We start from the raw sequence: 25,855 nt of genomic DNA on the forward strand, positions 1-25,855 counted from the left end.
AAAACATTACCCTATGAGAATACAGTGTGTTTTGAAGGCAGTCTGTCTACCAGACTGAAGATTTTTTTAGCCCCACCATTTCAGCTGAAAAAATGTGTATTTTCACAAGTAACTCTGACAACTATTGTAGTAGAAGACATTCCATTTTTGTTGTGTATGCTTGTGTATTTGTCATAACTTTCAAATTCTGGTGATAGTGCATGACTTTCCGTGCACCCTGTAAGAAAATGACTTCCATTAACAGCAGCAGTGCTGCTGAAAGTGAACATAATCTGGACACACCCATGATGTGAAACTGTAAGCATGAGCATGTGTAGTGCTGGATGTAACAAAACAAGACCCTTTTGAACATTAGCAGGAGAGCAGAAAAACTTGGAATCTTAAACAAAATAAAATCAGGATATATTATTTCAATGGGGCTCTATCAGACTATATTTTTAAATAGTTAATTGTCTCCCCAAAAATCCAGGTTAGGCTGATGGTGATCCATTTGTGGTCTAAATTTGGATTTAGCCTTGTAATCAATGGATACCCCAAAAACACTACTGCATTTCATCATGATTACCAGATTTTATTTAGGAGATGTCATTCCAGTATTGATAAGCAGAATTTGGGACCATAGCTAGAGGGTTTTGTAGATATTTGAAGGGTGCATAAGAACATAAGAGCAGCCATACAGATTCAGATCATCTTCCATCTTACCCAGTATCATGTCTCTGACAGTGACCGACACCAGAGCATTGGGGAGGAGTGTATAGAACAGAACAATCTGGAGTGATCTGCCTCTGGCTTCCACTCCTGCCTTCTGATAGAGGTTTAGGGTCACCTTGAGTATGGGGTTGCATCTCTGACCATCTTGGCTAATAGCCATTGACAGACCTATTCTCCATGCCCCTATCTAGTTTTGTTTTTTACCCCAATTAAACTTTTGGCCATCACAACATCCCATGGCAATGAGTTTTACAGATTAGTTGTGCATTATGTAAAAAGTACTTCCTCTTGTTTATACTAAACCTGCTTCCTATTTTATAAGGTGGCCCATTTTTGTTCTTTCTGTATTGTGTGAACGAGTAAATAACATGTCTCCACTGATTTTTTCCACACCATTCATGATTTTACAGACCTCTATCATGCCCCTCCTTAGTCTCTTTGCTCAACTGAACAGCCCTAATCTTTTTAGTCTTTCTTTGTATGGAAGCTGTTCCATACCCTTGATCATCTTTGTTGCCCTTCTCTAAACCTTTTTACAGTTCCACTATATCTTTTTTTGAGATGTGGAGACCAAAACTGGACACAGCATTCAAGGTGTGGGATCATCTGTTTTATTTTCTATTTCTTTCCTAATAGTTCCTAACATACTATTAGCCTTTTTGACTGCTGCTGTGCATTGAACAGAGGTTTTCAGAGAATTATCCATGGCAACTCCAACTCTGGGAGTTAAAAGATAATTTAGAACTCATCATTGTATATGTATAGCTGGTATTTTTTTCTAATGTGCATTATTTTGTACTTATTAAAATTGAATTCCATCGGCCATTTTGTTGCCCAGTCACCCGGTTTAGTGATATTCCCTCTGTGAATCTTTGCAGTCTGCTTTGGACTTAACCATCTTGAGTAGCGTAGTATCTGCAAACTTTGCCACCTCAAAGTTCACCCCCCCCTTTTCTAGATCATTAGTGAATATGTTGAACAATACTGGTCCCAGTACAGATCCTTTGGCATCCACACTATTCACCTTTCTCCGCTGTGAAAGCTGAACATTTATTCCTACCCTCTGATTCCTCTCTTAACCAATTACTGATCTATGAGAGGACCTTTCCTCTTATAACCTGGCTACTTAGTTCCTTAATAACCTTTGGTGAAGGACTGTCAAAGGCTTCCTGGAAGTCCAAGTACACCATATTTTGTGGATCACTCTTTATCCAGATGGATGTTGACGCCCTCCAAGAACTCCAATAGATTAATGAGGCACGATTTCCCTTTACAAAAGCCATGTTGATTCTTCTCCAACAAATATATTTATCTATGTGTCTGATAATTCTGTTTTACTGCAATTTCTACCAATTTTCTTGGAACTGAAGATAGGCTTACCAGCCTATGACAGCCAGGATTTCCTCTGGAACTTCTTTTGAAAATTGGTATGGCATTCCATTAGGTACTTTCTAGTTATCTGTTACAGAGGCTGACTTCAATGATAGGTTGGTTACATACTACAGTTAATAGTTTTTGCTGTTTCTAATATAAGATCCTTCAGAACTCTTGGGTATCATCTGGTCCTGAGGACTTAGTACTGTTTAATCTATCAGGGTTTTTTTTTGTTGTTGTTGTTTTTATTCCATAATCTCTTCTGTTGCCACATCATTGTGGGACAATATTTCAAATTTGTCACCCACATCAGTGCTATTCTTTCTGAGTATCTCCCACACATCCTCTGCAGTGATGACCAAAGCAAATAATTAATCTAGCTTCTCTGAAAGGGCCGTGTCTTTCTCTGAGTGCTCCTTTAGCAGCTTTGTCATCTAGTGGCCCCACTGGCTTTGGGCAGGCTTCCCTCTACTGACATACATATTTACTCTCAGTCTTTGCATCTTTAGAAAATTGCTTCTCAAATTCTTTCTTGGCCTGCCTTATTATACTTCTTACTTGCTGGAGTTTGTGGTCCTTCTGTTTTCCAGTTTGACAGTTGTCTAATCTGCTTATGAACTCCAGATTTTCCCAGAAGTTTAAACAAATAAACATTACCTTTACTAATAGTACCTAGAGACACTGAACTTGCTCTGGCAAATACATGTACTATTTGTAATTTCATAAGGGCATGCGACACCTTATGAACACTTTATGAAAAATACTTAAGGCAATAGAAATTTGGGGTGAAATTAATTCATGTGCAGAGGACTAGCACAAACTTTGTTCTAGGTATTCCCTTTTTTGATAGACTTACATAGGACTTGCATGGTCTTGTTCTGCCTTCTAACCAAGTGAATTTCACCCTTTGATTATAACAACTGAAAGGATACAAATGCAGAGCTGTTTTCTTCTCATAATAAAGAGAAATGTCCAACTTTCAAGAAATAGAGTATTTTCAACTTGTGTTTCTGTGTAGTGAGTCGTCTTCATGACACGCTGCAATCAAAATAACGAAATGTGTCACTATTCGTTTCCTTCCCAGAAAGGATCATTTATTCATTATTTATGATAAATACATTTGTAAAATGAAGACAGATGTCCCTTGACAAACTTCATTTCACAGTATTTGCCAAAGTTAAGAACAGGAAGCTAATTTTCTAATAGGTCTAAGAGGATACTGTGTAACTATTAGCTTTTTAAAGAGTGCAGTTTCTGTAGTTACTAACAGCTTGATGAGCTGTCCTAATATTTTTTTCAATATTACGTAATTCTCTTCTAATAAATATTTTTCTGGGTGACAATAGTTAGCACCAGAAATAGCAGACTACGGATGTTATGCCATGTTCACTTTAAGTATACTCATTTCCCCCATTTATTTCCATTCACAGAATAACTACTGCTATTTGTAGAATGCGTAAATGCACTTTCCAATTATTTCTTCATTTCCTCCCCATCACTGAAGCAATCCTATGGCTTGAATTTCATCATATCCTTCTATTAACAATAATATGCATCCACAACCTTTCTTTGCTTATTTTTTTGTTCAGTGGTAAACTTTTCTTGAAAGAGCCTAGCACAAATAAATAAGTTCCTTGCCCTGAAGAACTTGAAGTCTAAATGAACCATTCGAGGACAAAATAATAGTGAGAAAGTTGCAGCTTCAGTATTAAAATTTTAACACAACCTATATGTTGTCCTTAGAATGATATAGTTTCAATATTTGATTTCACCAGTGTACATCCTTTGCTTATCTATGACAATATTATTGAAGTCAGTAAGCAATTTGAGATTTACTTTTTTATAGAACTTCTAATTTGTAGATCTGAAAACTTTGCAAAGGATGGTAAGTATAATCTACATTTTGCAAATGGAATAGAAATGAAGTGACTTGCCTAGAGTCATGCAGTAGATTGCTAGCAGTTGGTTATTAAAAGTCAGTTGAGTGCCCAATTTGCTGAACTCCATTGTTTCTTGCAAGTGACCATTTCATACAAAAAAGAGCACCAGCCACTCCAGATCAAGAACAAAAAATCATTGCCACAAGTTTTCCTTCTTGTTCCATTCAGCTTTGTGCAGGAGGATCAGTTCAGTTCTTCTATGTATCATTTATTCTGATACCCATGAAGCTTCTCTAGCAAAGGGCCTATTTTGCCCTCAGATGAATATCCACAGTTCCTGAAAGTGTTTAGTAAATGGCAGAATTCAGGTCATTGTGCCTAATCAGGGATTATTCCTCCCCACCCGTTCTCCATCAAATCTTTTCAATTCCATAGATACAATATATTGGAGGAGTTTAAAACCAAATGTAAGATAGTCACAGAACAGCCTTATCCAAAGCCCAATGAATAGAAAGACTTCCATTTATGTTAGTGACCTTCAGATCAGGCATATATTACTCATCCTGGAAAGTTCCCCTGAACGTAATCTGTGGCAGTTGCTATGCATTGCAATGGAAAATACAGCTGTAAATTATTATTCATTTGAAGCTACCAGTGTGAAATCCCAGTCCCATCATTAGTATGGGTAATCCTTAAAGGTGATCTTCCTATCTGATTATGTTGGAAAAATACTAAGGAGAATTCTGTGAGCAACCATTCCAGCATGTTCTCTTCACTGCAATTTATTCAATACTGGCCTGCATCCCCTGTCCATCATTTACTATATCTTTGTAAGGGAATTAGACCTGGGTCTAGTGGAAAGTCAGTTTATTAGCTCCTGAATGATTAAAGTGAACAAAGATGAGTGAAAAAAGACAAAATAATGATACAAAGGTGTTTAACTGCCGTCCTTCAAGGTACTGTTGCTGGAATGAAGGAAACTGTGTATCATATGAAAATGCTCCTTTGTAGGAAATACAAAATATTTATAGGTAAACTAATAACTCATCATTATATAATTAACATAATTAAGTAGGTCTTTTTGTTTTTGTTTTGCTTTGTTTTTAATAAGATTTTAAGGGTAACAGGATTTTTAATATGATGCCAATATAACACACAAAAGAAAAACCCAGTTTCAGTGTTAATAAAACATGTTAAACCATGTGACATATCTGAAGACTATATAAATGGATTTAATGGATGAGGGCGATTTCCTAAGGCACAAAGGACTGAAGTGGACACCATTATAGATTCTGGAGTGAGTACTCCACGAAGTATAACAGGAGCTGTAAACCGTGAGCTAGAAGTCTCCAAAGAATTGTGCTGATCCAGAAACACTAGATTTAGGAATCCAGCTGTGCTAAGTTTACAATGCACCTTGAAGACTCCACAAAAAATCTAACAGGATGTTCAGCAAGAGCAGATAATGACATTCTCACAAAGGCATATTACCAAAAACAAACAGGTAACTCGTCAGATAAGGGTGTCCTAATGATGACTTTATCCTTTTTTCTGCAAAATAGAGGTCTCTGTTCTTTTTGTCCAGGCTTCTCATGTCTATGAATTGAACTACATGCAGGTTGGAATACTTTGCTGTGAGCACTTACAGCCATGCATATGTGGGATGAGAATAAGAGGTCAGATAACTTTTATCTGTGGAGGCACTAGGAGGAAGCAGCAACCCCTAACATTTAATGGATATCACTCAGGTGGCTCTATAACATAATTCTAAGACTTCAGCTTAACTGAATCTTATGTTAGAGATAAGTTACATCTTAGAGAAATGTCTTTCCAGTGCATTTATTTATAGAAGCTGAACATTTTAACCTGTAACATCTGTCTGCTGCCTAAGAAGCAATTCAAAGAATTAAGTGCAGTTGCTGCCTATGTTCTACATCCGCATGTTCTAACATGTTAAAAGTCTAGTGCAGACCGGCTGTGTGCACTTTATCCTGTGTTAAGTTGGTTAATGCCAGGCCTCCCCCATAGCCTTTACCTTTAACATGCGCTAAACTTTGTATGCCTTCTCTACACTAGACTATTAGAATAGGTTATGCATTCTAACACACATTTTATACTAGTGTAGACAAGGTTTTAGTGAAAAAGAGAAGACTAGAGAAATAATTTCCCTGTAAATATAGTTACATGCAATTCTTTGTTACATGATTGTAGTAAATGAAAGTAATCAGCATTGTATCAAACAAAACATTGTTAGTGTCATAAGGGGAATAGTCATAATGTACTGGGATACAGTGAATATGAGACTTATTTTTCAGTGTTTGATGCTGCAGGATGCTGAGTACTTTGACCCTACTCCAGGAAAACACTCAAGCACATACTGAACACAAAGTCCCATTGATACCTCAGTAATTCCATGTGCTAAAGTGCTTTGCTGGATCAGAGCCAGAGTTCTCAGCACCTGGCTGGTTTGAGCCCTAAAAGGGAAATTTAATGATGAAAGCAGAGGTCACTACTTTGTGACCACAACTCTACTGTATCACTGATTTTCCTACATAGTATTTAACAAAAGCATAAAATACTTATTTTCTGGACTCTACGTACCCTGCCATAACAAACAAATTCATGAAATATTTTATAGCCTATATATAGAGAATGCAGCCTCAAGAAATGAAATAAAAAGGCAAACAAGGAAAGCATTTTAAATATCCTTAACTGCCAGGGAGAGAGAGAGCAAAATATTTAGTCCAAGTAGAAATATGGTGAAAAGATGCAACTTGATTGGATTCAGTAGAGAATCTGTACTTTGCTAGGTCTGAATTTTCCCATATCTCATTATCGAATGGCCAAAGTACAGTTAAGTACCAAAATCTACAATCATATTAAATGGAAAATATTGTTATGACTCCATATGAAGGAGGTGTATGGCCTCATCTGAGACAGACTCCAATGGTCTCTGGAGCAGGTCTCTGTCAAGTTTTGGTTGCCTTACCTTAAAGAGACTGAAAATGTCCATATGAGAACCTTTCCTAGCAGTCTGCTAGAAACCAGAGAAATTCCAAAAGTGGATGAGGTGAGTCAGGTTATTATAAGACTTGTTTATAATGGAAATTTGAGTTTATTTAGCCTGGAAAAGAGATGAGATCGAAAGTCCTCGACTGAGGTTTTCAAAATTATGAAAGATATAATGAAACCTTTTCCTCCTGCCTCATAAGACAAGAAAACATGAATAAATTAATTACCAGTAAACTGAAAGAAAATTAGAAAATATTATTGCACACAACATAGAGCAAACCTGTGGAATTAACGGCTACATGAGATCTCAATGTCAAACGTGTACAATTTTCAAAAATGGCTGTATGATTTCATGACAATTCAATAACATTTGTAATTTTGCCAGCTAAGATATAGATAATCAATATCATGCTTTAAGAAACAAGCTAATTATCTGCAGAGGTCAATAGAAATTTCTCCCTCCCCCATTTGCACTGTTGCACAATTGGCTAAGTGAATTATTTGTCTGATGTATTGTCTTTCTCTGCAGTGTTAGATATTGCCTACTGCCTGGGGCAGTAGCCTGGACTTGATGGACCAACGATCTGATGTTTAGTGGCAAATGTTTTTTTATTAAAGTTGCTATTTGTATTGACTTCAAAACCAGAAGGGACCCTTTTGATCATCTTCTGTGACCTTCTATAATATATAGGCCATAGAATATCTCAATTTTTTTTCTAAAAAAAAAAAATCAGTCTTGATTTTAAAAGTTAAATGATAGAGAATTCACCATGTTCCTTGGTAAATTGTTCCAAGGGGTAATTACCTTCATGTTAAAAATGTATGCCTCATCTGCAGTAGGACTATGTCCAGCCATTCGTTATTTATAATGACAACCTTCTTAAGTTTTAACACCTTGTGCATTTTCCCTCATTTTATGTATTTTTTTTTTAAGATACACTAGGCATGCAGATTGGTTTGGTTTATTCCTATTGCCTGCTGGCAATATTATCCTCCTCCCCCCTCCACCTGTGAAAATGGGATTTAGCTGTCTACATCACTTCAGTCTTGCAACACTGAATATGCAATTTTAGCTCTATAATTCAAGAATATTACCTTTAAGAATCTGGGTCTTGATGCATCTCAGGACGATGGCGGTGCAAAGGTGTTACCACTTGTGAGGTAAACCATTACTCATCATAAGAAAGGGTCTTGGAATCTGGCCCCCAAAAGTCCTGCCTCCTATGGGACCTGGCCTTATTCAGCTAACACTTTCAAAGTTCACATCACTCACTTGTCAGCTTAGTTTCATTCTACTACTTTAGAAAGATGGAGAGGGAAAGATTAGCTATGCTAATAGTCTTCCTCGTCTTTATATTCCATGATAAAGAACTGAAGGATATTCTTGAATTTAGAGCTAAAATTGCATACTGCATACCTGTTGTATAAATCATATCAAAATGCCATAACTGATTAATCTGAAAATGAAAATGTTTCCTGCAGGCAGTCAAACTGGCCTAGAACTATATACTTGACGGCTGTGTCATGTATGTTGATATTTCACATTAAGAACTTTACCACATTGACACAGAAGTCATCTATCTTCAATGACACATATTAATGATACCCATCTGAACCTGCTTATAGTAGTGATACATTTAGCAGCCTCTTTGTAACATTCATTTTACAGGGATAGAAAATAGCCCCAGTGCTATGATGCATTGTGAAGGGTATGCCATGCTTTTCATAAGTATAACAGTCTCAATTGTGTATGGTCCCTGTGGGCCTGCAAGTGAAGTAGAGGAGAAGAAGAAGCCTCTCTACTGTTCCTTTTTTCCCCTTGTCACAGATCCGCCTAGGACCTCCCTGTTTGCTGTGAGTGGAATCCAAGCCACTCTGCATCCCTGAGTGTTTTAAGCCTCTGGAACCAGAGTGGAGTCCAGCTACTGCCCAAACTTACGGTGATTGGGCACATATCTGGAGTGCAGACCTTCTAAAGCTCCTTGAGAGCTGGAATTCACAGTCCTGAAGCCTAACCCCTGGACTCACTGCTGACCCTGCAGCCTCCCCAGTCATTTAAACACATCATATCTGAAAACTTCTCCAAATTGTAGCCTCCAGTTTAACTCTTTCAGGAGGTCCATGATGATTTTAAAGCATATAACACAGAGAGCTACTTTGCCACAGTCTAACACTATTGCTGTTTTATTTAATCATATTAATCACAAGAGAATACCATGCAAATAGAACACAAACACCCTACCTGCAATGTCCCTTGCTAGCTCCCTCCTCCCTTGGGAGACCAACTGTGTTCAGGAAGGTAAGTATGTAGTGCACCCTACCTCAGACAGGCCCCGACATGTTGGGTTGTTTCTTCCTCATGGAGTCATCTTCCTCAGTTTGCCTTTCTTCTGTCCAGCATTTCCCATTCCTATGTTTCTCTTCCAAGACCTTCTGTGAGGATCTGTCTGTTTAGATACCCCCCTTCCCAAACCTGACTTTCTTTGTTCTTTTTGGTAATATTCCACTCCCCCAAAACTTGCACCAGATTTCCTCCCAGTAGAGAAGTGGGACAAACTGGTTTTCCTGAAAATGCAGTTGCTTGTTAGCATAACTAGAATCAAGACTCATAGATTCCAAAGCCAGAAGGGATCATTGTGATCATCTAATCTGACCACTTGTACAACACAGGTGATAGAACTTCCCTAAAATAATTCTTAGAGCATATATTTTAGAAAACATCTAATCTTGATTAAAAAATGGTCAGTGATAGAGAATCCACCACAACCCTTAGTAAACTGTTTCATTAGTTAATTACTATCACTGTTAAATATTTACACTGTGTTTTCTGTCTGACCTTGTCTAGCTTCAACTTCCAGCCACTGAATCATATGATGCCTTTCCTTTCTAAACTTAAGAGCTCATTATCAAAAATTGTTCCCCATATAGGTACTTAATATATTAGCCACCCCTTAACATTCTCTTTGCTAAACTAAATAAACTAAGCTCCTTTAGTCTTTCTCTAAGACATGTTTTCTAATGATTTAATCATTCCTGTGGCTCTTCTCTGAGCCCTCTCCAATGTATCAACATCCTTCTTAGTCAAATCACAGTTATTTAAGTACCTTCCTATTGTCCTCAGTCTGGGGAAGACATATTTTTCAGGCTGGTAGGACATGTAATACACGCATAGTGAGGCATTAATGACATATCAGTTTTCATAATAACGTTTCATAATATCAACCAAAATTCATATGTTGTACAAAAAGATCCCCAAATTGTGCCCTCCCAACATACACTTTTGCCCTTCACTTGCACTATTGTAAAAGCTGAGCACAATAGAAGGGCTAATTTTGTTGACTACAATTGAAATGGAATGGCCAAGAGCTGGGCCATTGTGCTGGGCCTATTCTTCTGCACTGGTCAGGAGACATAGCTGGCAGGAGGGAGTCCTTGCTCCACCCTTTTTAAAGATTGAGCCACAGCTGTTCTTCCCCACAAGTTCTAGGAAGCACAATGCTTCCGCCTATCTCTCAGAGTTCCTGAGAAGGGTGATGGGGGATGAGAAGACTTGAAGTCACACTTCTGTCCAGTGTACATTGCATAGTCATCTGTGACCCTCTAGGATAATTATATAAGAAATCCAAGTATAGCTAGGTGCAAATACAGACCTAGAATTTAGGGGTTTAGGTCTATGGCATGAATTCAGGTATCTTGCTTCTAGGATGACCAATACTTGATGCTTGGGAGAAAAACAGAATATTCTTCACATATGAATGGATTGGATAAAAAGAGAAGCCACCACAACATTGATGGGATTGTATGGATGGGTTAATATTAGACAAAAAATAACTAATTTTATTGTTAAAAAAATTACTCTATGGAAACAAACTGTATCTTGGTGCCTACGAGCTTTTTTTTTTTTTAAGTTTCCTTTTTCAATTGTAGTCATCAACATTTTCCATTTATCTTCTCCAAAGAGAAGTAAAGTTCTATGAGATTCAGTTCCAACCACTGAGTTATTTTTAAGCTACAGATGCTGATTATTTAGTCATTAGGAGATAAATTAATGGACATAGGATTAAAAATATATTGGTAAAGGTGTTGGTATAATTGACAGACTGTAGGTGCTGACTCCAGGAGTCATTCTAGAGTATTCTGGTCAGGGATAATCTCTGGATCATGAGCAATGACATTTGTGGGAGGGGGTCAGAAACAATTGCACTGTATGATTTTCTTCACAACCTTGGATTTTTTACCACAACAGTTGGGTCTAAAGAATTCAGAGGCGCTAGAGCCAGTTCTCCCTCAATTCTGGCAGTGAGAGGGAAGACATTGCTCCCTCAAATTTGAAGTTATTTCCATATATCTTTGACAGGGATGTGAAACAGAATGGGGTATGTTTTTACTTTGTTATTGGTTTGTTAATTCTGTTTGTGGGGATTGCTATATTGCTAGGTACTTTTTTGTATGAATTGAGAAGCAAAACCAAAAATCAATGCACCGACAATCTGGAATAAGGAGGTAGTGGTTGTTTTATTTTTAATATATTTAAATCAGCATAAAATATTTTTTAAAATGCCTGTGGTAGTCTGAGTGAGTGCACGGATATAGCATTAATCTGCAACTTGTTGAAGGACATGCATCACTTCCCATTTTTAAAAAAAATATACATGCTAGTAGACATTTACCCAATAACACTTCTATGTACAATTAATCTATGATGGACAATCTGGTTCACATATCCCTCCTGTAACTCCATTTGGGTCAACAGCTCTAGCCGCTGAATTCTCTGTATACTGAAACAATTTAAGAACTAATATATATCTATCACCTTCTTGAATGCAGATGTCGGAGCTCAATGTCCATGTACCGTAACCAGAGGATAGCTTCTGTAGCAAGAGTGGTTAGGTGTTGTGAACTGTCCTCCACATGTTGATATGGGCACTCTTCTACTGCATGTTACCATCTGCAGTGTTGCCCCACGTCACAGCATGGAGAGATACCAGGCCAATCCAGTGCAAAGTTGCAGCAACTTTGGATGATCCAGAGAGCAGCCTGTAGCACCTGTTATAGGATATGTGATCAAGTAGACATAGGCAAGTGCAGCAATGGACTCCTGAATTTACTTAGTGTGTAAGATTCTTTCCCACTGATGCTTCCATCCTACAAACATGTAGTTTTCAGTACCCTGGCAGCACTGATCATTTCTGCACAATAAAGGGCCAGTAGCCTTCTTATTCAGGGGTTCATGAGGTGCCATAGAAAAGAGATGGTGAGAGATCACATGTGATGTCACGCCCCAGCCTGTAGAGTGGTGTTTTCCCCCTGAATACAAGCAGATTTTTAAGTTGGAACTCCATGCAGTTTTGTATCTGAAAATGGGGCATTGTTAAACCAGTGATGTAATAGGTTGGCTCCAACTGTCACAGCTCACCAGGCAGACCTAATATTAATGGCATCGTATCAAAGGTCTGATGGAGCTAGATATACTAAACAAACCCTAGAAGAGACCAAAGCATGAATAAGTCTCTAACATCCTACTTTGTAAGCTCATAGTAATTCAAAACAAGGAAATACTAAAACTCTAACATCTCAGACAATGCACTAATTTGCTTCTAAAGAGAGTCAAAGGTCAACAATTATTCAGTCCATTTCTTATTTAGTTATGACTGCTTATTCAAATTCAAATAATGAAATAAAATGGGAAAGGGAGAACTGATGCAAAAAGCCCAGGGTAGATTAAATCCTTAGATGAAAGTATGCTGGTATTGAAGAGATGATTTTGCAATTTTGGAGAGCTAACAGCAAAGCAGAAACTTTAGGTTTCTGAGGTTTCCATAGGGAGCCAAATGTCTCGACACCATCTTGTTCATGGAATTTTTTTATCCATAGTTCAGTCACATAACTTGAAAGAAATCTAATCTACATCAATAAATCCTATAGGATTCCCTCAACTAGTCCATCAATGAGTAACAATGTAGGAGGGACTATGATTTTGACCTTGGCAGACACCTGGGACGCTGCTAGAGTACTAGAGGCAGTGAGGAAAAAAGGAAGAGGTTATGTCTAAGGGCATGAAGACATTATCCTTTATTGATGTAGGTGTCATCCCTCAGTTAAAAGAAAGAATTGAATGAGAATTAAATGGCTTCCCTGAAAAGAGAGGTTATGGTCACATTGCTCTAACCTGAAGAACTGAGGGCAACTTTTAATATTTGCACACTGTCTGAGTAACATGGCACAGCAAATAAGCTTTCATACATGTCTGTGAAGAATAGCGCAGGGAAGACACTGAAAGTAAAGACTCTGGAGATTGAACCTATTGTTGGTTGGGCATGCTTGCATCTCTATAGTTCAGTGGTCTCCAAACTTAACACTCTCTCATAACCTTTGTTCAGACTATCCCGCTAAGTTTAAAATCAATTCATTCTAAAATGCCAGGGTAAAGGGCATGTGTTAAATTTACAATATCTGCTTTGATAGCTGAGATCATTTAAAGAGAGGATGAGAATTGCTTTGCTGGAGTGTCTCCTTGATATATATATATATATATATATATAAAATATTGGAACTGGAAAAATTGTTTTCTTTTCCTCTTACACATTCGAAGGTGAAAATATTAAAAGTGAGAAGTATATTATATAATATATATATGTTTAGCCAATATTGTGATTAGAGAATACACAAACTACTACACCATTTCCCATAATGTTCTTAAAAAAACAGTATGGATCTGATCCTTTTCTCACCTATATTACTGTAATCAGGAGTAACTCCAGAGTAGATGGTCATTATGTTCCACTTTGTCTTCTCTATGACAAACTAATATATATAATATTTACACCATCTTTTAAAATATTTCCTCATAAGGCGTTAACTGCACCTTTCTAATTCTTGTTGCTTTTCTCTGAATTCTTTCTAATTCGTCTGTCTTTCGGGTAATAAGTGGATCAGAATTGAACAAAATATTCTATTTGTGCGCATGTAACATTCATGTAAAGATAGATTTTATGTTCCTGACTCATGATGCCTCTTCAAATGCAGCCCAAAACATCATTTGCATTTTTTGTGCAAAACAATGCAGTAAACTCATGTCTAATCTGCTGTCCACTCTCACTACTACATCTTTCAGCATTGCTGCTTTTCAGGTTTCTTCTCCTTTTGACTGATTATCAGTGTTTTGGGATTACTTTTCCAATTTGAACCCCATTTTGTAATTTGTCAGTCCATTTAACTCTTCAGTCCATGGTTATAGACTCTTCAGACCTACTTGTGGGATTTCTCTATCCAAACATAACATCTCCCCTTTTGGTACTTCACCAGGCCCAGATACTACCCACCAAACTCATACTTTGTCAATTAGCATTCCTTTTTTTGTTTCCTCAACCAATTTTGAATCCAATAATTGTTCACATCAAGCTGATTTTAATTTAAGTGTAATATTTGAACTCTGACAAGGTATTTAAAGACAACCAGGAGAGCTATAATTTTTCATGGGTCTTCAACCACACAGCTTATAAAGCAATGAGCAAATTGCTGAATTGCTATTCTAAAAAAATACATCTTTCCATTATGAGTAAAACACATGTAGGCAGTTTATAGGTTAATTATCTTTATGCTCCTGCTGACAACAACTTTTTAAAAATCATAAAGAAAAAGGAAAACTCCAGAGCCACCATTTTTTATTTTAAAAAAGAAAAACCAAACGTTTGCTGATTCCAAGATACTTTCACAATTCTTTTTTTCCTTTAAGATGCAAGAAAAATGCCATCAAAGTCCCCAATTATTTCTCATTCTATACAACAGAATAAAGACTACTCTCTCTGGAATCCTTAATATACACTGTTTAAATAGAACTAATTTGTTCATTAGTGTCACTATACTAAACTTCAAAGATATCACTTTTCAATTATAACTTATTTTAAAATTTATTTATTTCAGAGGTGGTAAATAGATGCACAAAACTCAAGAAAAAATCCAAATTCCATTTTTCCTGAATATTTCAGTTAACTGTAGAAATATTTCAAAATGTTTTATTAATTATATCTTCATAATATTTATTTTAGTTCAATTTGTTAAAATGTCTATCTGACTTATTAATGAACTACCTTTTTTATGAAAGGCACAAAGATGGATCAATAACAATTGGTATTTTTTTTTAGTTTGATGGTAAGATATGACCCACTATAACTTTGTACTTGCATCCATTCTACAATAGTAGGTTTTAGTGAATGGGATCACATTTCTGCAAATTCTAGAGTGTGACAACTAGAGGATGGTTGAATTGTCATGAGTAAATTATGAGGAAAATAAAGTAATATCTTTCACCCCAGGTTTGGGAAGCAGTCCTGACTTGTGTGTGTGTGTGTGTGTGTGTATGTGTATATATATATATATATATATATATATATATATATATATATATATATATATATGTATGGGTTATTACTAAATTGCTGTGATCATAAGAGCCATTTTATGCCAACTACAAAGGGCACATTCAGCACACTATCAGAATATTTAAACAGTGTCTTGTAAGGTATCGTATAAAACCCGGTGACACACTGCTAATGAATACCATTGTGTTATATTTGTATGGGTTGTGTTCAAAAAGTTATGAATGTGTGCTGGAAATACGTTCTGAAAATATGTTTTGGAGGCAATTTTGCCTTAGACAAAACAACATAGATTTACTTGTCTAGATCAAGCTTTTTAAACAACAGACAATGAAAATACATTTACATCTGAGATGAACCAAGCAATCAAGCTACCAAGAAGTGGATGAACCTGCTTTATGAGTATACTGAGCAGGTGGATGGACATAGGAGTTTGAACCACCAGGAGGTCTTCCTGGATCTTGAGGAATAGACCAAGGATCTTTGTAAAATATAAGGAAAGTAAAAAAGATATTCTAGTTATCCATCACTTAGGAATAAAGGGGGACACCATCCTTTGATTCTGTGTACATTGGATCTTCTTGCATGGGGCTCTGGAGATGCTGATGGCTTGATCTAAGTAATAAACAATTAGGTAAAGACATACCTTGCCAGAATTACATTTTAGTCACTAGACAGCAAGTTATTTTTTCTTGTTTGTAACCCTATCTCTTTTTATTCTTGCTTGATATCACTTAAATTTGTGTTGCTTTATTAATAAACTTATTCTTGTTTTTATTACAAAACCATCTTAGTGCTGTATATAAAAATATGGCACCTCAGTTAAACTAACAGAGTGGTGTCTGTACTGTCTCTCTGGAAGCAGTAAATTAAATAATTTCTGGTAGTATCAGTGACAGGGACTAGACACTGAAAAGAGGTGCCTCTGGAAACTCAGGAACTGGAGTTCGCTGATTGGTATATGGTAGGCAAGTTTAGACTGGCAGATTCTCAAGGAGTCTTCTTCTAAGGTGGGCATACTGGTGTGGCAGGGAGCTGTCTCACAGTCCAATTCTAGGATGGTTCTGGGTGCTCTGAGCAGAGCATTACAATTGTCCACTCTGACTCTTAGGTATTCATAATACATGCTTAGTCATACAAATCATATAATCATATTCAATTACTGAAACTTTTTTAACAGGAGAATAATGACCAGAAAAAAGTTAATCTTACACTATGGATTTCAGAAAAATAATCAAAATCCTGCTTTAATCTTTCAAATGTTTTCATAAATACCAACCTGGCAATCATTCAAATACTTGCAATAATTTTAATGATGTGACTCCACAAATTAGTGGAGAAAACTTGCCATATTTTCATAAATATTCATGAATCCCTTTTTCTAGAATTTCACCATCAATATTCAGTGCTTTTCAGTCAAACAAGAAATATCTAGAATCATTTAGTATTATGGAGACTATTAAAACTATTTTGAAAATAATTAAATATAGACTAGTATACCGGCAGAAAAATGTGTATCTAGACTCTAATTTTCAATTAAAGTAACATTCCATTTGGGTTTGTAAGCCACATTTTTTTGGACTACTTTTAATGAGAAGATATCTGATGGAAAAAATGTCAACAAGAATAATTTCACCAATGATGTGCACTAATAAGTCAGAATTCTAGGAAGGTCCATAGGGAAATTATGAGATGACAGAGTACCTTAAACTTGAAAATGATGCTGGATATTTCAAGACCGTCTGTGTGTTATTGCTATCCATGGGCCAATTATTCTGGTGGATGTTTAAAACATATGGCCATTTCAGCTAGTTCTAATCAAATAAATGTCTTTATATTAGGTGTTCATCAGGACTAGAGCTGAAAGAAGAATTAAACATTTTTCTTTGAAAAGGACAAGAATTATTTTTTATTCAGTTGCACTGAGAATGTAGGGCCAATGATACATCCCCAGGAAAGATAATAATAATAATAGTAAGCCAAATATAGAGTCCTAGTAGTTATTTATGTGCTCCTGATACCAACTGTAGGTATGTGATTTTTAAAGCTGCTATATAATGTTAAACTTAGAGGGTAAAAATGTAATATTTGACGTTTAATCCCCACTGTCAGTAGTCATTAAGTAAGTTTACAAAGGGAAAAAGAATATTTGAAAGGTACAATTCCAATGTAATTAAACAAACATCAGTGCTATTTTAAACATCAAGAGATGGTGCTTATCATGTCTTCCCCTCTAGGAGATCAGGCTCTAACTCCAAATCAAACACACATCATGAAGGCATACTTTAATAACCTGTTCCCTTATTAGGAAAGATGCAGCATAATTTGTTATGCCCCAATTTAACTATGTCTAAATTTCCTGGACAAATAGCTTGCTTGATGATTATGGGTCATATCCAAAGACCTGTGAATCAATGAAGAGCCACTCAGTGATTTTATTTCAGGTTTCAGAGTAGCAGCCATGTTAGTCTGTATTCACAAAGAGAAAAGTAGTACTTATGACACCTTAGAGACGAACACATTTATCTGAGCATAAGCTTTCGTGAGCTACAGCTCACTTCATCAGATGCATTTAGTGGAAAATACAGTGGGGAGATTTATATACACAGAGAACATGAAACGATGGGTGTTACCATATACACTGTAACGAGAGTGATCAGGTAAGGTGAGCTATTACCAGCAGGAGAGCGCGGGTAGCGGGGGGACCTTTTGTAGTGATAATCAAGGTGGTCATTTCCAGTAGTTGACAAGAACATCTGAGGAACAGTGGGGAGTGGGAGGGAGATGAACATGGGGAAATAGTTTTACTTTGTATAATGACCCATCCACTCCCAGTCTCTATTCAAGCCTAAGTTAATTGTATCCAGTTTGCAAATTAATTCCAATTCAGCAGTCTCTCGTTGGAGTCTGTTTTTGAAGTTTTTTTGTTGAAGAATTGCCACTTTTAGGTCCGTAATAGAGTGACCAGAGAGATTGAAGCGTTCTCCAACTCGTTTTTGAATGTTATAATTCTTGATGTCTGATTTGTGTCCATTTATTCTTTTACGTAGAGACTGTCCAGTTTGACCAATGTACATGGCAGAAGGGCATTGCTGGCACATGCTGGCATATATCACATTGGTAGATGTACAAGTGAACAAGCCTCTGATAGTGTGGCTGATGTGATTTGGCCCTGTGATGGTGCCCCCTGAATAGATATGTGGACACAGTTGGCAACAGGCTTTGTTGCAAGGATAGGTTCCTGGGTTAGTGTTTTTGTCGTGTGGTTGCTGGTGAGTATTTGCTTCAGGTTGGGGGGCTGTCTCTAAGCAAGGACTGGCCTGTCTCCCAAGATCTGTGAGAGTGATGGGTCGCCTTCAGGATAGGTTGTAGATCCTTGATGATCCATTGGAGAGGTTTTAGTTGGGGGCTGAAGGTGATTGCTAGTGGCGTTCTGTTATTTTCTTTGTTGGGCCTGTCCTATACTAGGTGACTTCTGGGTACTCTTCTGGCTCTGTCAATCTGTTTCTTCACTTCAGCAGGTGGGTATTTCTTATCCCCCTCCCGCCCCTGCATCAAATACACACACCACCAAATAGTCTTTCATACTCAGACTAGGAAGGCTTAGCGGTCAGATCATCTCCTGTTGGTGTTCGCCCTGCTATAAGGGAGGGTGTAGCATATGTGCTCGTCTCCGTCTACCAGCTCGTCCTCAATTGATTGGGTGAAGGGATCCTTACTTCACCCATTCTCCATGATCCTGGCCCCAGGCCCTTGAAGAAAGAGTAGCTGACTTTTTTTCGCCCCAAACACTACTTGTTCCTGGGATAGCTTCCTCTCTACCAAACACCTTATTTCCAAAGTCTCTGAATACACCAAAACCCCCAAAAATCTTAAAGGGCCATTTGAGGTAATGGCACCTACACACCACTATATTTAAGAGGGTAGACAGTTTTTCTGCTCCCTAATAAGATTTTCCCCCATAAAGATTGGAACTAGATGACTCTCAGTGGCTCCCAACATATATGCAATCTTGGCCATAGTTGTGCATAACATAAGAAAATAATAAACACATCAAATGACATATTTCATAAATAAAACACACTAAACTATGAAGGACTATGTTTTTGTCTTCAGATTTTACTTGTGTCTGAAGAGCACGTGAGAACCTTTGAATAATTACCTATAGAACCCAAAACAGGTCTGTCTTCACCCCTGGAAACCATAGTATATATTTACACATACCATTGGAATAATTGTTGTGTATCCATGGACTGCCAGCTGTAATATGTTTACAACAATTTTCTTTTGAAATAGCTTATTTCTGTCAGCAGGGGGTCCTTCTTATTTTAACCAACATTTTCACTTTTATAAATATTGTGAAGGCATGTTATCCTTTAAAGCTCCCTGCATTTAATGTGCAGTCAAGTTATGGCTCTAAATCTCAGAAAACCTTTCCACTGGTGTGAAAATTTGAACTTCTCATGTATGCACTACAGAGTGAATAGGATACTGGTGTTCTCTGTCTTCCATATGGGGCCAGAGGAAAGTGGAACAGACAAATTCCAGTCTCATAAATCAATGCAGAGGAAACCTAGGGAAAATGTATGATGTAACTCTAGTGTCTGCTGGATGTTTCAGCACCTTCAATAATTCTTAGACAGGTTCTATGGAAAGGGGTTCTCCTTGAATTGAGATTAATAATACTTGTCTTGTACAATGACCAAGATTTCAGGACTTAATCATAATTTCAGAAGTACAGAAAATAGAAATACATATTTGTGAAAAAAATAGAGTAATGATGTGGTATTCTCTTTTTTTGTTTTTCTTTTTGTAAAGTCAGTTGTTGTTGTTGTTTTTTAAAAGAAAAAATTTGTGAAATTCAGATAACTGACACAATCTTCAGAGGACATCTGAAACTCTCTCATTGGCAAAGAGGGCTGGATCCTGAAGGAGAACAGGTTTTGTTAGACTTCCAATAAGTAAATTCTTGCTTAAACTGGTTAGAAATTAAAAAAAAAACATTAAAGCTAATGTTAAAAGTTATATAATACATAGGCTGAGAAAAGAGTGTCTATACATTTGGGTATAGTGCTTAGGTTATCCACAAATGCAAAGTTTTTGTTTTTAAAGTCATAAAATACTTTTAAAGTCAAGTTGCAGTGGGGGAGATTTAGGTTGGATATTAGGAAAAACTTTTTCACTAGGAGGGTGGTGAAACACTGGAATGCGTTACCTAGGAAGGTGGTGGAATCTGCTTCCTTAGAAGTTTTTAAGGTCAGGCTTGACAAAGCCCTGGCTGGGATGATTTAATTGGGGATCACTCCTGCTTTGAGCAGGGGGTTGGACTAGATGACCTCCTGAGGTCCCTTCCAACACTGATATTCTGTGATTCTATGATACATATAGTGCATAATCAGCAATAACCCAAATTTAGGTGAATGAATTTAAGAATACAGTTTAGATATTTAGCTCCATGCATTTGAGTACATTACTCATGAAAAAACTTACACAGAATGTTGGTGGTGGAAAGCAAAATATATCAATGAGTAAAGATTGTCTCTCAATTAGTGAGAATTTAGGATAGGTTGCCCATTTAGAGAAAAAACAGTTAATCAGGAAAGTATTTGAGTTACTTTCCCAACTGCACTTCTCATTGATACTCCAGCTCATTTCTCCTGATATTGCCAGTTTCCGGTGATGTGTTCTATGTAGATGTCCCTCGACTGCCTGATGGCGTCCAACATCATGAGTTGCCACATCAGCTGAGTGTAGCATTGACCAGCTCCACATTCTCTCAGCACTCACTCATTACCAGGGTCCCATGAGACCAGGGTTCTGATGATCAGCAGTGAGATGACCCCTAATCCAACTAGCTGCAGGTGGATTCCTGCACCCAAACTGATGTCAAAACCCCCAGTATTGATTTCAGTGATTCATTACTGTTCCTGATGAATACAGGGCTTGCTAACAGGTAACAGTTTACAGAATTGGAGCCACCAGTTGCATTTTAAAGTAATGGCACCAGTCTTGAACATATACATTTTAAAAATACTAAAACTCTTTGTGAATAAGCTCAAATTCTGCAGTCAAGACTTATTAGAGTGTAATATGTGGTCAAACATGTAGTCCATTGACTAATGAATGCAAATAAACTTGTTGCACTTGCACTGTGAGCACATACTAATCACCAGCACTAAGAGTGGCACGATTGGGTCTATAGAATCCTATCCTTCCATTGTAGTACTGTTTCAGTACTGAAAACATTCTAAGTAAAATTCACAGTTGTAATGCAGTTATTTATAGTTCATTAAACAAGGGTGAATGTTTGATTTTACTTGAATCTTATTTGCATCTCTTTGAGTACTCTTTGCCCCCAAGTATCTTGCAGTATAGAAACACTGGAAGCAATCCACATTTTTACATATTTCAACCCACCATAACAGTACTTTATTATATTAGTTCTCTTCCCTGAACCAATTACTTTTGCAACTAGTTGGTGAGTGGGGGATCTTAGAGCATTTTTTAAAAATATCTAGTTTCACATATAACATGTTTAAATGTCAGAGACAAAGCTTTTGGGCAGGAATTTTTAAAGAAGGTCTAAGGTCCAAATCTCCTAGGGTCCTTTAGAAATCCCAATCTTAGTAAATAAATAATGCTCTGAAATGTAACTTCCTTTCAAGCAGAATTTTTCAAAGTCTTATACACATGATAATTAACATTAAAGACATGCACAGTCAGTGGGACTGCTCAAGTACTTTCTGTTAAATATATGTATATAAGGGATTGTCGGAATGGCAAACTCCCACTGATCTTTCTACTTTACAAAAACCCTGATCAAATGCAAATTCAAACTATATTATTTTCACCATGTAAAGAGAAATTTACTTTTACATTTATATTTATCTGTATGACTATTTGGTTATTCAGATTTCCTCCCATGACTTAATATAACATATATATAATGATTCAATTACATTGTATATCTCAAAAGCAAGTTTATAATTGTGCCTAGTAACTAGCTTTATTCCCAAAATTACCATCTTGATGCAAAATCCAAGATGCTGAAACTCTGAAGGTGAACAGGCAAATACTGTCACCTGTTATCTCAGTTATGTAAACATATTTCATTCTGCAGCTAAATATATTTAAACTTAGCTAATAACCTAAATTAGCTAAAATATATTAACTGTTCAACAAGGTAGGCTACCTGAAAACAAGAAATCAGGAAAGCAGCCTTCAATTTATGTGATGAAATTAGTATAGAACACTAACACAGACCCAGAAGAATGAGCTGCACAGACTTCTTACCCCAGACCACCACCTGCCCCCTACGAATTAATTGAGCTATAGCATTACTTGTGCTTGCTTAGTGTTCTTCCTGCAACAAAGGCTTTAAGTAAAAACAGGTCTTATATGTGGCATCCTTAGCAAATGGAAAAAGCAGCTTCTCTCTCTCTCTGCTTTTTTCCAAACATTTTCTCTTTAACACTTTCTCATAGACAGTAGCTTTGAGATGGGAATCTTTAACTTCACAGGGAGCACAGTGCTAAATCTTTTTGAAAATCCTATCTTTTCTGTTCTTATTTTGAAGTTTGTTTTCTAAGTGCTTGCATTATAAATTGCATGAAACAGCTTTCTAGAATTATCTGAGTATGACATTTAACAATGTCTCTAGAACAGAATTTTCACTCCTTCAAATCATTAATATAATGTATATTAGTATTGCATACATTCTTTCCATCTATTGAATTATAATGGCTAATATTAAAGGTCATACTGTATTTCAAGAAGAGGTATGAATGAATTAGTGGATAAAAACGTATTGCAGTAATCAAAATTAAATTGGATAGCTAGTGAACCAAAGAATAAACTATTTCAGTTTACAACACTTTAGATAAATCAGCAATCTTGCGTTTAGACTGGCTAATTATTACTTTCTTCTTTGTCTTTGATTCCCATCCATCAGCTAAATAGCAACAATGGGGCCAACTGAATTCTCCCCCTCATTTTCTGTCTTGTACCAGTTTTATGACTTTGTTCATCTGTAAACCTTTTTGTTCTACACCATTCTTCACCATGTCTACCCAAGGCATCCTTGGTTGTCTTCTATTTCTAGTTCCCTGTGCTCTAGTATGTATTCTCATGTATGGTATCCTTTCTGGGTCCATTCTTCATGCATGTCCAAACCATAGCAGTCATATTTCTTGAATATTTTCTATAGCCTAGATACTGTCAGCATTCCCCTCTGCCAGTTCATTTCTGCAGGTGAGATCTTAAATTCATCAGTTTTCCTTATATTTCAGCTTTCCAACCAATACAGCAGTATCTGCAAGGCACTTATACATGCTGACTTCTATTGTTTTTGAAATGCCTTTAGCCTTCCAGATCTTGCAGAGTTTTATAAAGGCAGTTGTGGATATTCTGATTCTTCTTTTTAGATAATCTTCACAATTCTCATTCTTTGACACTAGTCCTCCAGGGTGACACTTTTTCTCTCTAATTGTTCCAGTTGTTTGTCTTTTATGTTGATCTTTACTACTTTTGCTTGTCTTACAAATGCCATAATTTTTGTTTTCTCTGTGCCGAATTTTCTTGCTTTCTTGGTCTACCTTTTCAGTTATTCTCTGGAAATCATTATGCAATGTCCTACCAGATAATATGACTCCTCCTATTTCATATCTCAGTGCTACATCTATTCCTGCTTCCAGTATGAAGTTGGAAAAAAACTGGTGATTTGCATCTTTGTCCTGAACCATTCCAGCTTCTTGTCTACTCTCATTGCTTACTTCATTTAAAAGTCAAATACAAAAGAGATTAAACATCTTTCTAATGGTTATCTTTATTGGCAAAGACAGCATTGACATGTCCCTGTCTTAGAGATGTGCAGCACTGACATGTTTATTGGCAAAGAAAGCTAGCATTGACATGTCCCTGTCTTAGAGATGTGCAGAAAAATAAATATTTGTTTTCGACCATTAATACATGGCTGAATGTGCTTCTGTTATGCTGAATTTATGCTAATAGTATCCTGAGTGAGCAACAGTCTTTACCGTTCACTATCATTCAGTTAAATCATTTCTCAGGAACAAATCCCAATTAAGTGTTTTCTTGATTAGCCTCCAGTTCACATGTATCTGGATTTCCATAAAAACTGAATAAGGATATAAATAAATCATAGGAGGAAGCAACTGGACCCTGGGAAAACTTGTGACAGGATGCTAAGGGAAAATTAAATATCTATTTGAAGTGAAAAAAACTCTCCAATTGTTCAGTTAGATGGAAGGAGGATGTTTGACTTTCTTCTGGCAATGGAAGAGGCTCTATAGCAAGTACACAAACAGTGCAGACTTCTGTCTGTCTTGGGTAATCATGTGACTCCCATTTCCATAATATCTGAGCACTTCCTCTGCCAAGCAGGGTAGCAGATATCTGTTACCCTGCAGTTTGGCTTCACACTGGAAGAGAAATTAGTGATGTGGAGCCTGGGTATATATTAAGCGTAACTTGTTTTATTTACACAAGTGCAGTATCCTTGAACAGAAGTGTCCAAAAACAGCATGCAGGACAAACTTTTATTTCAGGACTCTTATCACATCCCCAGTGTTCAGTTCCTAGGCAGTAATTCTGCCCCAGTAATTGACTTCAGAGACCAAGACAGAAAGTAAGGTCTCCTACTGACAAATTTCTGGGCAAAGGAGCTGTGTATAACCCCAAACTAACACCATCAGACTTCAGAACATTTGCTTGCACACTAATATAAAACCTTGGAAGACTACAGTTAATAGTGTCATTTTGTCATACCTGCCATTTAGTTAAATTATAAGCCCCTCTGGGCAGGGACGGTCTTCATGTTATGTATCTGCACATTAGTTTCCTAAGTGCTACCTTGGCAAATAATAGTATCTATCCTCACAAGATCCTTGTGAAATAAGAGAGGGCTTTTTATCACCATTTGTACAGAGGGTGAACTGAGGCACGGAGTCCTGGATTTCAATGAAAGCTAGGTGCCTAAATGCTTTTTAGTATCTGAGCCAGAGAGAATAAGTAACTTATCCAAGGTCAAACAAGTCATCTATGAGAGAACAGGGAACTGAACCTGGGTTTTCTGTGTTGCAGGCTAAGGCCAATCCTTTCTCTGCATGGACCCTAGAGGATAGTGAGAGTCCTGGTGCTTCCACTCTGGCTCTGTGTCTACAAAGGTGCCTGATCCCTGGTAATATGGCTGTCGGATGTCTCTAGCTGACAGCTGTCCTGTGACCGCTTTGATAGGGGATCCCAAATGAGAGACTGAGAGGAGATAAGAGTGAAGAAACACAATATATGCTGCATTACACTTCTGCTTTGAGATCTGCTGAGTGCAGATGCTTTGTCTCCCCAGCCCTAACCCTCACCTACTCTGTGGGACTGAAAGGAAGGGAGAGACTATGCCATTGCAGTGGCTGGACCCACTTTTTGTATGGGAGAGGGAGTTCTGTGCAGAGGTTTACCTCCACAAGCAGTTCTCAGAGAAACCAT

This window comes from Lepidochelys kempii, chromosome 1 (assembly GCF_965140265.1).
Source record: "Lepidochelys kempii isolate rLepKem1 chromosome 1, rLepKem1.hap2, whole genome shotgun sequence".
NCBI lineage: Eukaryota > Metazoa > Chordata > Testudines > Cheloniidae > Lepidochelys > Lepidochelys kempii.